General features: G+C 42.3%; 1 long non-coding RNA gene and 1 pseudogene across 1 annotated transcript; both read left to right on the top strand.

Annotated features, from left to right (window-relative positions):
• The first annotated feature begins 1,992 nt into the window (after positions 1–1,992).
• On the top strand, positions 1,993–2,111 carry LOC135052199 (5S ribosomal RNA; annotated as a pseudogene).
• A 2,679-nt stretch (positions 2,112–4,790) lies between these two features.
• LOC135051207 (uncharacterized) lies at positions 4,791–10,983 on the top strand. Its single transcript, XR_010242117.1, has 3 exons — positions 4,791–5,221; positions 10,433–10,501; positions 10,777–10,983. It is a non-coding gene; the product is annotated as an uncharacterized LOC135051207 (long non-coding RNA).
• The last annotated feature ends 1,374 nt before the right edge of the window (positions 10,984–12,357 follow it).

The following is a 12,357-nucleotide window of genomic DNA, read 5'->3' as shown; positions in this document are numbered from 1 at the left end:
GGAGGTGATAGAGGTGCATTATTATTAAAAAGAGAGGCGTACTGGATACACTACCTGGGCACCGTATCTCCAAGAGGGCTGAATGAACAGAACCATCTTAGTGTTTTTCTCTGAACATAAGATAATGTGGATATAGTTCATCATGAGAATAATCTACATGGTTTACATTCATGGGTGTCCATCATGGCTATCCAGCTTTTCAGTCCCACTAAATAGGTTTTTAATGTGTTGTTTGTTATGTTAGTTTTAGTTAGGTGTTATAAGTTTTGTCAGTATATGTGTAGGTATATCTACATCAGTTTTCTATTATGCTGTATTTATCCGGTGTGGAGCTCCTGATACCTACCCAAGCTGCCCCACTTTAAATCTCTAGTGTTCATGTCACTTTTACCATATAACCACACACATTTTACTTGTCACTTTATCTTTATTTCAGTAATTGATGATGTTAGTTTTTCTGTATATTAGCACAGTCATGCTGCGCTCCGTGATCCGATTTTCCTCCCATAATGACTTCACGTTTGAAGGCGGAAGCGCCTTGCGTGTCAGCTGCGCTGTGCGTTCCACTGAGCATTCAGTGTGATACCGCGAGGCCGGAAGTAGTAGCCTGTTACTTAATTGAGGCGGAAGTGACATGCGGGTCACTGACGGCGTGCGTTCCACCTGCGGCACCGATACCTGCAGGGAGAGGGTGAGCGCTTAAAATCTATAGATCTACACTTGTCATGTGCGTTACTGTTGATATAAGTTATGTACTAATATGTGCAGTGACCTGATCTGTGTGTGTTTAGCAAGTAGTATACCTGATTAAATTTGAATGACCGCAATTGGTTAATAGACAGATGGGCGGGCTTTGGTTGGGTATTTGTAGTTCCACACTGATGGTCATTAGGTATGTGATTCTGACGATTGTGCATACTGGTCTGGAAAAAGGTCCGGCTTGGGACCGAAACGTCGACCAACCATGAATAAGTCGCTGATGTGAAATTTGATAAACGTCTTTTGCATTTCAATACTAGTCTGGTGAGTGCCTTCTTTACAATTGGATATATATATATATATATATATATATATATATATATGCTCTGACAAAAATGCTGCTGCATTGAAATGTTGGCTGAAAGTGGCTGTCGTGTGTTTTATTTCTGAGTGCTGCTGTTGAAACTTGTTTATTTATACTGTATATATATATATATATATATATATATATATAATCTAAGGGGCCTCCAGAGATATCACTGTACTGGGCTCCAAGATTTCTGTTGCGGGCCCTGCTGTAGTTACGGTATTAAAGAAGGTTTATTTATCATTACATAGAATGATTGGTGTTCTGGTTACTTAATGACCTTTGTCAAGACATCTAATACAAGCAACTTCTAGAACAGTAAAGACTTTGGCTTACACTTACCTCCTTTCCCCTTCATGTGTCTCAAAGAGCTAATAAAATGACTGTTGCTTTAATGATTGGCCTCGCCCCCCTGTGCATCATGCTACAACAAGGGCAAATCCCCTTCCCATTAGTCATGGGATTCTGGTACACACTTCAACCTATTAGACGGCTACCCTACTGATCTTATGACTTCCCTCAGACCTCATCCAACCAGCTCCACCACCTCATTAGTATTTCAAGTACAGTATGTAAGTGGCAACATGGGCACCTCCAGGACATTTGGTGATCAAGCCCACATACTAGCAAAATGTGCATCCTGATCCAAGTCCTCATATGGACCATCTCACAACTTAACTCCTGCTAAAATTATGTATTTTTTTTTTTTTTATTATTTAAAAAAACTTTTTTCTGAAAAAAATTATTTTATCTTTACAGTTTTTCTCTGCCATCAAATCTGTATACTTTATTGCAATTAGCTACCATTTATATAACAACCATCTGCTACTCCAGTGAGGCTACAATATTCTTACTATCTTGGGCATTTTTGCACCTGAAGTATATACATACATTATTTCACACCTTCAAAGGGGAATTGCCCTAAACTCTACCGTCACACCACATTGGGTGTGCCTGATTCCATCCAATCTTGGAAGCAAAACAATGTTGGGCCTAGTCAGTACTTGGATGGGAGACCACCAGGGAATACATGGTACTGCAGAATAAAAAGGGCACCAAAGCATGGCTTTATTCCATGCCAGGTGTCAGGAAATACTAAATGATCACTGCAAATCATCTGAGGTCATTTGAATTGCCCTCACATTGTACTCCATTGCTATGAACATTTTGAGCCATCAGTAGCACACTACATATACCATTCTCGTCTGATTTCCTTTTATTTTTTTCTTTGATCTCTTATCATGAAGAACTTCTCACTCTCCCCTATACTGATCTGTACCAACAGTGGTCACTGAAGGAACACTCGAGGGAAAGTAGATTCAACCTTATTTCCTTCCCCAAGATATCTGTTCCTACAAACTTGGCACTCTCAACCAGCTTTTCACTACCATAGGTACAGGGCTGGTAAGTAGAAGCCAAAATGAACACTAAGGCTCTCTGGGGACTTATTTTCCCTTCTTTACTTTCTCTTTAGATTAACCACCCTGCTGAGTGTTTAAGAAGCAGAACACAACACAACATTGTGTTTATTATTGTTACCAGCATGATATGTGTTGTTAGTGAGACTCTTACCTTTGATCAACATTGATCAGTGTAATTGTTCAATGGTTATTATAACCTGATGATACAGTATAAGTACACAACAGGTCTACTTTGACCCTCAGGTATATTTTGCCAGATTGTGATCATACGATAATCGTGACTATAATCACATAGATATGTCTTAGTATCTCTACTATTTTCACTTTGTGATTTAAGAAAAAAAAGATTACCATAGTAATTTGCAGGATACCCATACATCTGCACAATATTGCAACAACTCAGAAATCGGCTGTGACAAATTTAAAATTTTTGTGAAAGGGATACACAAACTTTATGAAAACCACTTAACATATGCCCAACATAAAAGAGAATACAACTCCACACTGGTCAAATGTGATGGTTACAACTAGACATTTTTAATGTATATCAATAAAGAATATTTTTTTTAATAGTTTTAAATAAAACATTTAATTAAGAGTGCCCCAGCACAAAAGTCTTCTTTTTTTTTTGGACATTTACATTCTCTCTGTCTCTTGGGAGCACCACGAACCAATTATATTTCCTTAGAACAAGGCTGTACCCTACTGTACATGTGTTTGTTATGATTACATTACTCTCTTGTGAATGTTATTGTTCTTGGATTAGTACTGCACAGAATCAAACCCTCTCTTTCTGCATTTCTCAAAGAGCTTCAAGTTTAATTTGTGAGCCAAAAGTGAAAATAAAGAAACCAATGGTTATAACACTTCCGGTTCACAGGGTCAGCATGCAAAACTTTTTGTTATGTGTTCCAGTGTTGAACTCACAGCCATCTGGACAATGTATTGTGTGCTCGAAAGTTGGCCTGCTCAGTGAGTGTTCCCTAAATACTATACTGCACAAACATATGTGGCTTCATGCATCTAGCATCCTTATATCATATGACAGGGGAGTCACTTCCCCTGATGACACATGGTGCAGTCAGCCATAAAACGGGGGCATGGCCTCGTATGAGGGGGCATGACTTAGTGGGAAGTAGATATGGGCTACCCCTGGGGAGTGCTGTGGCTGCAGTGCCAGTTTCTACACAGTGACAGGAGCTGGGTGCTGCATGTAATGTTACAGTGCAGCACCTGGCTCCTGTCACTGAGCAGGAACTGGCATTTTGGTGTTATTCCTCAGTTGGTGACACCCGGGTGTCACCTGCACACCCCGTCCAAAATATTACTATTGTGTAGACCAATGGTTAACATTATAAAAAACATTGGAGTCCAAAGGTCTCATTCAGGCCCCCGTGGGGATAGATAGTAATTTTTTTTAAATAGTTTACTGGTAATCTTGCAAATTAGTTCTGGCACTGTCATACATTAATTAATTATATTTAGCTAGACATTATCTCTATCTACTTCTCTATGATGTTGACGCAGTCAGTGCCTGTTGGTTATGGTTATTTTAATATAGTTTATTGTATGTTGGTTTATATTGTGGGAGCATGTCCTTTCTGTCACAGTGTGTTAATCATTGTTTTTTCTGTTCCTGTTTACATGCAGGTGTTACTAAGCAACGTGAGGCATGTTTCCGGGATTGGCTCCCTGTCTGGCGCTGTTCTCTGACGTCGGTGACCTGCGACCCGTGCATAGTGCTGATGGATGTGGCGTGGGCGGCGGCGCTCGACAGGTGAGTCTAATCGTGGCAATGAGTGCTTATTTTAGAGGGTATAAGTATGTACCATGTATGTATTGTGTTGTGTTTTACTTGTCCCTGACGACGGGGGCCAGTCCCCGAAACAGCGTAGGACCGTATTAAAGACTTTTTATCCAGTCTCCAAGTTTGCAGAGTGCCGCTGTTTTTCCTTTGACTACATTGGATCCAGCTACAGATCCTCAGAGGGCACCGCAGCAAGTATTAATACATACCCGCCTTGAGTGCCGATTCTTACCGCTGCATATATATATATATATATATATATATGTATTGTGGCAGGAGAGGTACTTTGCCACCTGTAAGCTACACACAGGGTCCTAGGGGTGGATGGGGAGTGTGGATGGACCGGGTTCCCATCCATTTGGCCCAGACCAGGTCTTATAGGCTTCTTAGCCCAAGAAGCTGCTTCATCAGCCAGCACCTGGGTGCTGGGTTTAAAGCAGAGTCTCTCCCATAAGTCAGGGCTCCTGAAGGCAATTAGTGTCCAGGTGATAGGTTTGCTAGGGACAGTGGGATTCAGAGGGCTGGGCCACTAGTGTTAGGATGCCAGGACCTGAAGGGTTCCTTATTAAGTAATAGGGAGTGAGGCAAGACCTAACCTCCCTGGTTGTTTATACTAAAGACAGTGATCTTTCTTTTATGTAGATCTTTGTTTTTGAGCTACCTGAATAAAAGGTATTTGTTGTTTTTTGCACAAGCCTTGGGTCGGTCGTCGGTAGATATTTATAGCAGAGTATATTCTAGCAAGTCTCCTGTTACAAATGGCACCTGAACATGGATCCTTCTGCTAGTCGTGACACACATGGCAGAGGACCCAACAGCCGCAAGGTAGCGGCACACATACCAGTGAACTCCAGACCAAGCTGAATTCGTGGGCATCAGTACCAGACCAAGGATGTTGTGAGTAGTGGTTAAAACCAACTCCACAGGGTAAACATAATTATATGTTTTGTTTAAACTGAATGTGTTTGTTTGTTCGTTTGTTTGTGGTGCAGGGGTTTGCATTGGCAGCAAATGGGGTTAAACAGGGTGCATGGACTGTTTGGACTTTTCTGCTTTGCACCATTCATTGAAAGTAGCTGTGCTGATTTGTTTTAAAAGGTTGCAAGCAGCTGATAATTTATAACTGAATTTCTTTTCCAAGCTTATTTTTACCTGTGCCTGCAAAATCTGGTAATGGGAGTCTGGTGTCTATGTTAATTAGCTCATTAAGATCAATCAAGCAAAGTTGAAACCTTTTATAAATGTGGTTCTATTTAAACAGAGAAATTTTGTGGCACTATGTGTCCCAGCAATCCCTGAGTTCTAGTTTTAAGAGCCTGAAGGGAGAAGTTGTTTAATTGCACTACCAGTGTAAGGTATTTGGGACCACTTAATCTGTGCTAAAAAGAGAAAAAATGAATTTTTATTTTCCCTTTCACTTACAGTTTTCAAAGGTAACAGGGTGAATAAAGATTTTCAGATATACAGCATATTCTGAAGTGTATCTTCAAATGGGTAACAAAAAGAGAATTCATGCTAAAAAAAACAAGAGGGGTGACAGCTCTAACACCTCAGGTCAGGAACTTATGTGACGCTATTAAAGCTCCACAGTTGTAGAGTGAAGAGGAAAGCTTATTGGGGAGTAATCCAGATCTTGGGGAAGATTTTAGCATGGAACCTTTTTTTTTGATGTTACACGATAAGTGAACTTGAAAATAATGTCCAATTAAAGGACCCGGAGCTTAAGGAAAAATGTGATTTTCTTCAAGAGCAGGTGAACACCATAACGCAAAAGCTGCAGTAGAAGGAATCTCTTTTGTTTGACTCTCTGACTAAATTGGGAAAGTGTAGAAAAGAGATTGCCAAGCTCTCAGGCCAGGTGTCAGAGTTGCAGAAAACCTTGGCAAAGGCTAAACCCAGATCTGAAAACTTTGTAGTACATAGCCATGGACTATTAGAGAAAATCTACTGTGACCAGACACGAGATGGAAGTCTGGTGCTGGCCAATAAGGCTCTATCGCAAGCCTGGGCGGAGCTTCAGGAGGAGGTTTCTCAGCTAAAACCATTGGCAATGCCTAGTTTCAGTTCAGAGACAGGCGTAGCTATACCAGTTACTGAAGACGTTATGCCGAATGTTGGGTCAGAGACATTATCAGCCGAAATGGAGATGCAATCTTCGGGGGAAATGATGCCAATGGTGGTGCAGGCTGTGGAAGAATGGTACCATACTGTATTGGAACCCGACTATACTGGTTCCCTGTTCCAGCTAGAAGGTACAGGAAAGTTGAGCCAGAGCCGTCAGTGCCTAAGGCCCGGAAGGCTCCCTGCTGTGCTACTAGTAAGGCCATCTGCCTGGAAAGTGGAAATGAGGGCCTTTCCTCAGAGGTAGAGAATTCACAGGCACTAATGTTCATTCTGTTGGTATTGCCATTCCAGAGCATGGAGGAAGCTGCAGCCATTATTGCGCAGCACACAGAAAATCCACGGGAATTTTTCAAGCAGCAAGATAGAGCCACATCAGTTGGCAGTGTTTTGTTGTTAACTCCTAGGGTGGCAGTGAGAAGTTCCTCCGAAGCAGCACCACCTCATTTTCCGGAAAAAGAATGTCGTAGTAGCTTGGGTGAAGAGTCGAACAAAGCCCTGAGTTCAGTAGAACCTGTTCAAGAGGGAGCATGGCAGCCACAGGGGCTCACAGAAGATGTGTTTATGGAGACACAAGATGAGGATGTGGGATGCCCGGCTGCTCCTCAGTTGACAGGGAGTGAGGAGGAATCAGTAATGGAGCTGGGAGAGGTTTACTTGATGTCAAGTGATCATCCACCTCCAAAACAGGAATCCTCTAATCTGCTGGATCTGTGGCAGAATGATGAACTCCAGGAATCTACCTGGACAGATGGCAATTTGATGACTACTCAAGAGCCCATCCTAGAGCAGGAAGTCTTATCTGAGCTGGAGATTGCTTCTGTTGAGGTCTTGGAAACCCAGGATCTTGACATCCAGTGCACATGGGAGACTTTCTCTGACGAATCACAGACATAGACTGTACCTTTTGGAGGTGTCTCGCCCACGTGAGCTAGTCATGGCTAATCTAGTGGCAATAGAGGAGTCTACTTCTGAAGTCATCCAGGAACCTGGTTCTGAAGGGGTTCCCCTCATGTATGAGGAGGATAAGGTGCAAGATTTCGATCTTGGGGTTGTTGTACCCCAGCATGATCCACCACGAGAGGCTCAAGATCCAATTGCTGAATTGGGACAGTTCATAAAGGACACACAAAGTAAGGAGCAAGAGCCTGTCTCAGAGGAATCGTTGCAGAGTCCCATTTCTCAGATTGCTCTACCCAGGGAGAGTTCCCTATATGAGACACGAGAGCTGGAAAATTTGAGGGGAGAGTACCAAAAGCTGGCCCTAAGTAATAGCCAGCTAAAAGAAGTTGTGAAGGAGATTCCTAGACTACAGAGTCGAATAAGAGACCTGGACAAGAGACTCAAAATGGGTTATGTGCCAGTCATAGAATGGCAGGAATCAGTGACTAAGATGGGAGATTGGAGGACGAAGCAGTCATGTTAATGAAGGAAATGTTACCAAAGTTGGAAAGACTGAAAGAAGCACTAAAATTTAAACAAATGAAAAGACTTTCTGAGACTCGGGAACAGTGCCGCACTCTGAGGGAAAGGGTGGGGGAAAAGTTTGACCATGACTTCAGAACAATTAAAGTCAGGGCAGAGACTAGGGGGTATATTTACTAAAATTCGTATCTGTGTCGATTTGGAGTGTAATTAAACACGAATGACATTGAATGTGTGAATTTGCAACTTTTTGTTTTTATTATGCCTCATTTACTAAGCTATCGTATTTTGATTATTTTCATTTATCGATGTCGATGTCATTCGTGGTTTTTAATGGTAGAATGCGGCCGATTTTGTATTTTTGCGGCCGTGTTTTTTTTTTTTTTAACGAATGCGTCATTTGAATGTTACGGCAGTGTTTTTCCATTCCCGGATGCGATTTTGGTCTAACTTTCGTTTTTGTCACTCGTCCGTGATTGGTTTGTTTAGTGATGGAGGCGTGTCTGTGCTCATTACTATAAAAACGCCCCAAACCGTCCGTACCTCGTGGGTTTAGCTAGTGGAGAGGTGAGAGGAAGTGGTGTTTGGTGTTGTTGAGTAGTTTGGAGTTTTTTGTGGTTTGGAGGTGGTTTTTTGAGATTGTTGAGTGCTGTACTGTGTGTGTAAGTAGTCTTGTCATACTTGTTGTGTAGTTATTTAAAAGTCTATTTTATTTTTTGTCTGTAAAAATTTTTTACAGTCTCTTGTCATTGTGTGTGTGTGTGTGTGTGTGTGTGTGTGTGTGTGGTGTGTAGAGGTAGTGGAGGAGTGTGTTGTGTGTTTTATTTTTATATTTGTTATTTGTTGTTTGTCCTGAATATGTCCCAGTCAGATGTGAGTGAGGTGGAGGAGGTGAGTGAGGCGGAGGAGGTGAGTGAGGAGGAGGGGGAGGTTGTTGCTGCGGCCTGGAGTTATAGTGACAGTAATGGCGCTGTTGCTCCACAGCCACGCACCACTACAAAGACTGGGCGCAATGTTAAATTCAGCTATGCAGAGTATGTGGCATTGATGCGGGAGCTGATGAAACATCATTGTCATCTGTTTGGGCATGATGCTGCCAAGGTACCTTCACGCAGTGGCGTCACAAGGCGGGCGCGGGGGATGCGGCCCGCACCCGGGTGTGATGCCTAGAAGGGGTGACACCAATCTGTGGGCTTCTCCACAGTGACAGGAGCCAGGTGCTGCAGTGTGAAATTATGCTACAGCACCTGGCTCCTGTCATAACAGAGGAGCCGACAGCACCGCAGACAGTCTCCGGGGGCAGACCAGTACAGCCCAGCATCTCCGGAGATGCTGGGCACGCCCCCGGAGTGATGATCCACGAGGCCACACCCCCTTTCGTTGCAGCCACGCCCCCTTTTTTGCTGCAAACGCACCTCCGGTGCGCTGGCATATGAAGGGGGCGCACCGGGTGTCACCACACCTGGTGACACCTCTGCCTTCACGCAGGGGGAAGGTAGTAGCGGCAGTTAATAGTGAGGGTGTGGTAAGGAGGACCGAGGACACGTGTCGTAAGCGCTTCTACGATATCAAGCGCCGTGTCAAGGCGAAGATGGCCAAGGAGGCAAAGTCTGCCAGGCAAACAGGGGGTGGCCATCCCTTCAGAGTGTCATATCGCGATTGGGAGGAGCCTGTGCGGTCCCTTATTCCACCTGAAGTGGTTGGTGCGACTCATGTCCGGGATTCGGATCGTCCAAGGCAGGATGGTGAGTTTGTGGTTCAATATTTATATTATTTTAACATATTTGCTTTGTCCTTAGGTGTGTGAAATGTATTGTAGCTGATTCTGTTTGTAAGTGGCTTAAATATTGTAATGTGTTGGTGATGTTTTTTTTAACATACATAGTTATGTTATTTCCCATTGTTTTGTGGTTTGCAGTTGGCCTGTCCCTTTTGCAGCATTTTTTTTTTTTTAATGTATATATTTTTATGTGACATGTGTTTTCATGAATGTTGAATCCATTTTTTTTTTTTTTGTTTTGGTTAATGTATGTTGTTGTGGATACGGCTTTTTGTGGAAGATGTGATTTTTGCTGCCTAAAAATTTGATACTTTTAAAATTTAAATAATATATTTGTTTATTGTGAGTTATTTGTGGCTACAATTTTTATGTTTCTAACAGACTAATATTCTTGTTGTTTAAAAGTTCCACGGTTGGTTTTGTAGTTGTATAATATTGTTAATTATGCATCTTAGGGCAGCCATGTCCAAGCTGTGGCCGACCAGCTGTTGTGAAACTACATATCCCAGCATGCCCTGACACAGCTTTAGCATTCTCTGACAACAAAACTGGGTCAGGGCATGCTGGGATATGTAGTTTCACAACAGCTGGATGGCTGCATTTTGGACAGGCCTTCCTTAGGGTATGGATTGTTTGTTGTAATTGGTTCATGATTAAAGTATACACACCCAATGAACTCAGCCATAAAAGCATAAGCCAAGTTTAGTGTAATAGTCTTAATGTTCTTCATATGTCCACATCACAATAATGTTTTGGAGTAAATATGTATTCACAATTTACTGAACATAAGGTCAAAATTCATATTTCAACAGTACGAAAGAGAGCCAGCACAGCCAGGTCACAAACCACACAGGCAAGAGATGCGGATGCTGGCGATGCAGGTAAGAATGTTGTGGGTACACATATTCTTTAAACACATAGGGCTCTATTCAAGAAGCAGTGTAAAGAGTGGAGCAGTGAGTCAGTGGAGAAGTTGGCCATGGCAACCAATCAGTGGCTCAGTATAATTTTAAAGTATGCAAATTATAAATGTAACGTTAATGCTGATTGGTTGCCATGGACAACTTCTCCACTGGCTCACTTCTCCACACTTTTCACTTCTTCATGAATAGGCCCCATATAAATACAGCATTATAATGTTTTTATTATCCCATAGGAACTTCATCATCACACCGCACTCCACTAAGACAACATTCGTAGGGGTCTGGCAGTCTCCAGAAGATGGGTAGTAAGAGACTCCGTCTTGAGTCCGTACCTACACCCGCATCCTCACCACCACAACGGCGCATCTCAACTGTGTTGCCTCAGCCACCCGATGCCATTTTGGCCAGTCCACAAACCGATGAGCCTCAATCCCCTCAGCTGTCTGGTGAGTAAACCTTATTTCTAAAAATTCAATGCATTTTACACAGTGTTTACCAAATTTAAACAAAAGCACACACTCATCCTTGTAGTAAGCAACACCAGCAAACACATGTGGGTAACGTTACTACGATGGAACTTCTATTTAAGATGTGATGTTGCCCATACCAACCAATCCTATTCTCCGTAACATTAATACAGCACCTTCTCCAATATACTCCCTGCAATGTTATTGGTTGCTATGGACCACATCCCACCTTAAAAACAAATACAATGTTATTAATTTGACCCCATGGTAAGCATTCTTTGGTGGTACACATCTCAAATTAACAATATGCGCTACATAGGTGTTGCCACTTATGCCAAACATATTTGTAAGTATATGTTTTTTCACTATAATTGAAAATGTTTACTGGTAAAGACTGACATCCTTTAACAATGTATGAGTGCATTGTTGTACACATTTAATGTATTATGTTTTTTGGCCAAAAGGAAGCTTTAAACAGAATATGTAAAGTGTGTAATGTAGCATTTTTACAGTTCAACGTGTTTGACCATTACGTTAAGCTCATAGCCCAACATTTACCTTAAAGATTGTTGTAATGAGTAGGGAACCAAAGAAGTGACATTTTGAAAATAAAATGCCCAATATCATCATAAGTTTAGGCCACACTCTATTTATATTTTTCAACATGCATATTAAGAAGTAATGCATGTGTTCATAAAGCACAATAAAAGCATAAGCCCAACAGTAACTAAATTGTGACTGTCTTCAACCCCATACAGATCCAGACATCATGCCCCAGGATACCCAGCAGGAAACTGACTTGCAGCAAACTTACACACTACACCTGCAAGCAGTTGATCCTAACCAGCCACCCATACCGGCTGACATTACTCCCCCACCCCAAACAACCCCCACCCAACAAGTGAGCCCAACACCACCTCAGCCACAAATGGGACAAGACTTTTGGTCCAGTTGGACCACACAACAGGCCCAACATTATGCCTGTCTGCAAAACCACAGCCAATACCTTGCCAGTCTGCCACATCATCTACCGAGACTGAGTAGAAACTCAGACTGATTGTTCAACTTGGCAGAGTGGCCAATAGCATGGAACAAATGAGAGCAGACAACAGCCAAATGATAGGATGCTTTCAACGCATCATGGATGAACAAAACCGCCAGCAACAAACCCTCAGACAACTAATCCAGAACAATCAGATGATCACAGAAAGTATGTCCAGAATAGTTGCCAACAACACAGCCGCAACAACACAACTGACAGCAAGCATCAACAACTTGAGCCAAAACATCAACTTGTTGGCAGCACAGCAACAAGGCTCAAGCTCAGGGACAACCACACCTAGCCAG

This window comes from Pseudophryne corroboree, chromosome 2, assembly GCF_028390025.1.
Source record: "Pseudophryne corroboree isolate aPseCor3 chromosome 2, aPseCor3.hap2, whole genome shotgun sequence".
Taxonomy (NCBI): domain Eukaryota; kingdom Metazoa; phylum Chordata; class Amphibia; order Anura; family Myobatrachidae; genus Pseudophryne; species Pseudophryne corroboree.
Note: the sequence above shows the minus strand (reverse complement) of the source record. Positions and strands in the feature narration are given on the sequence as shown.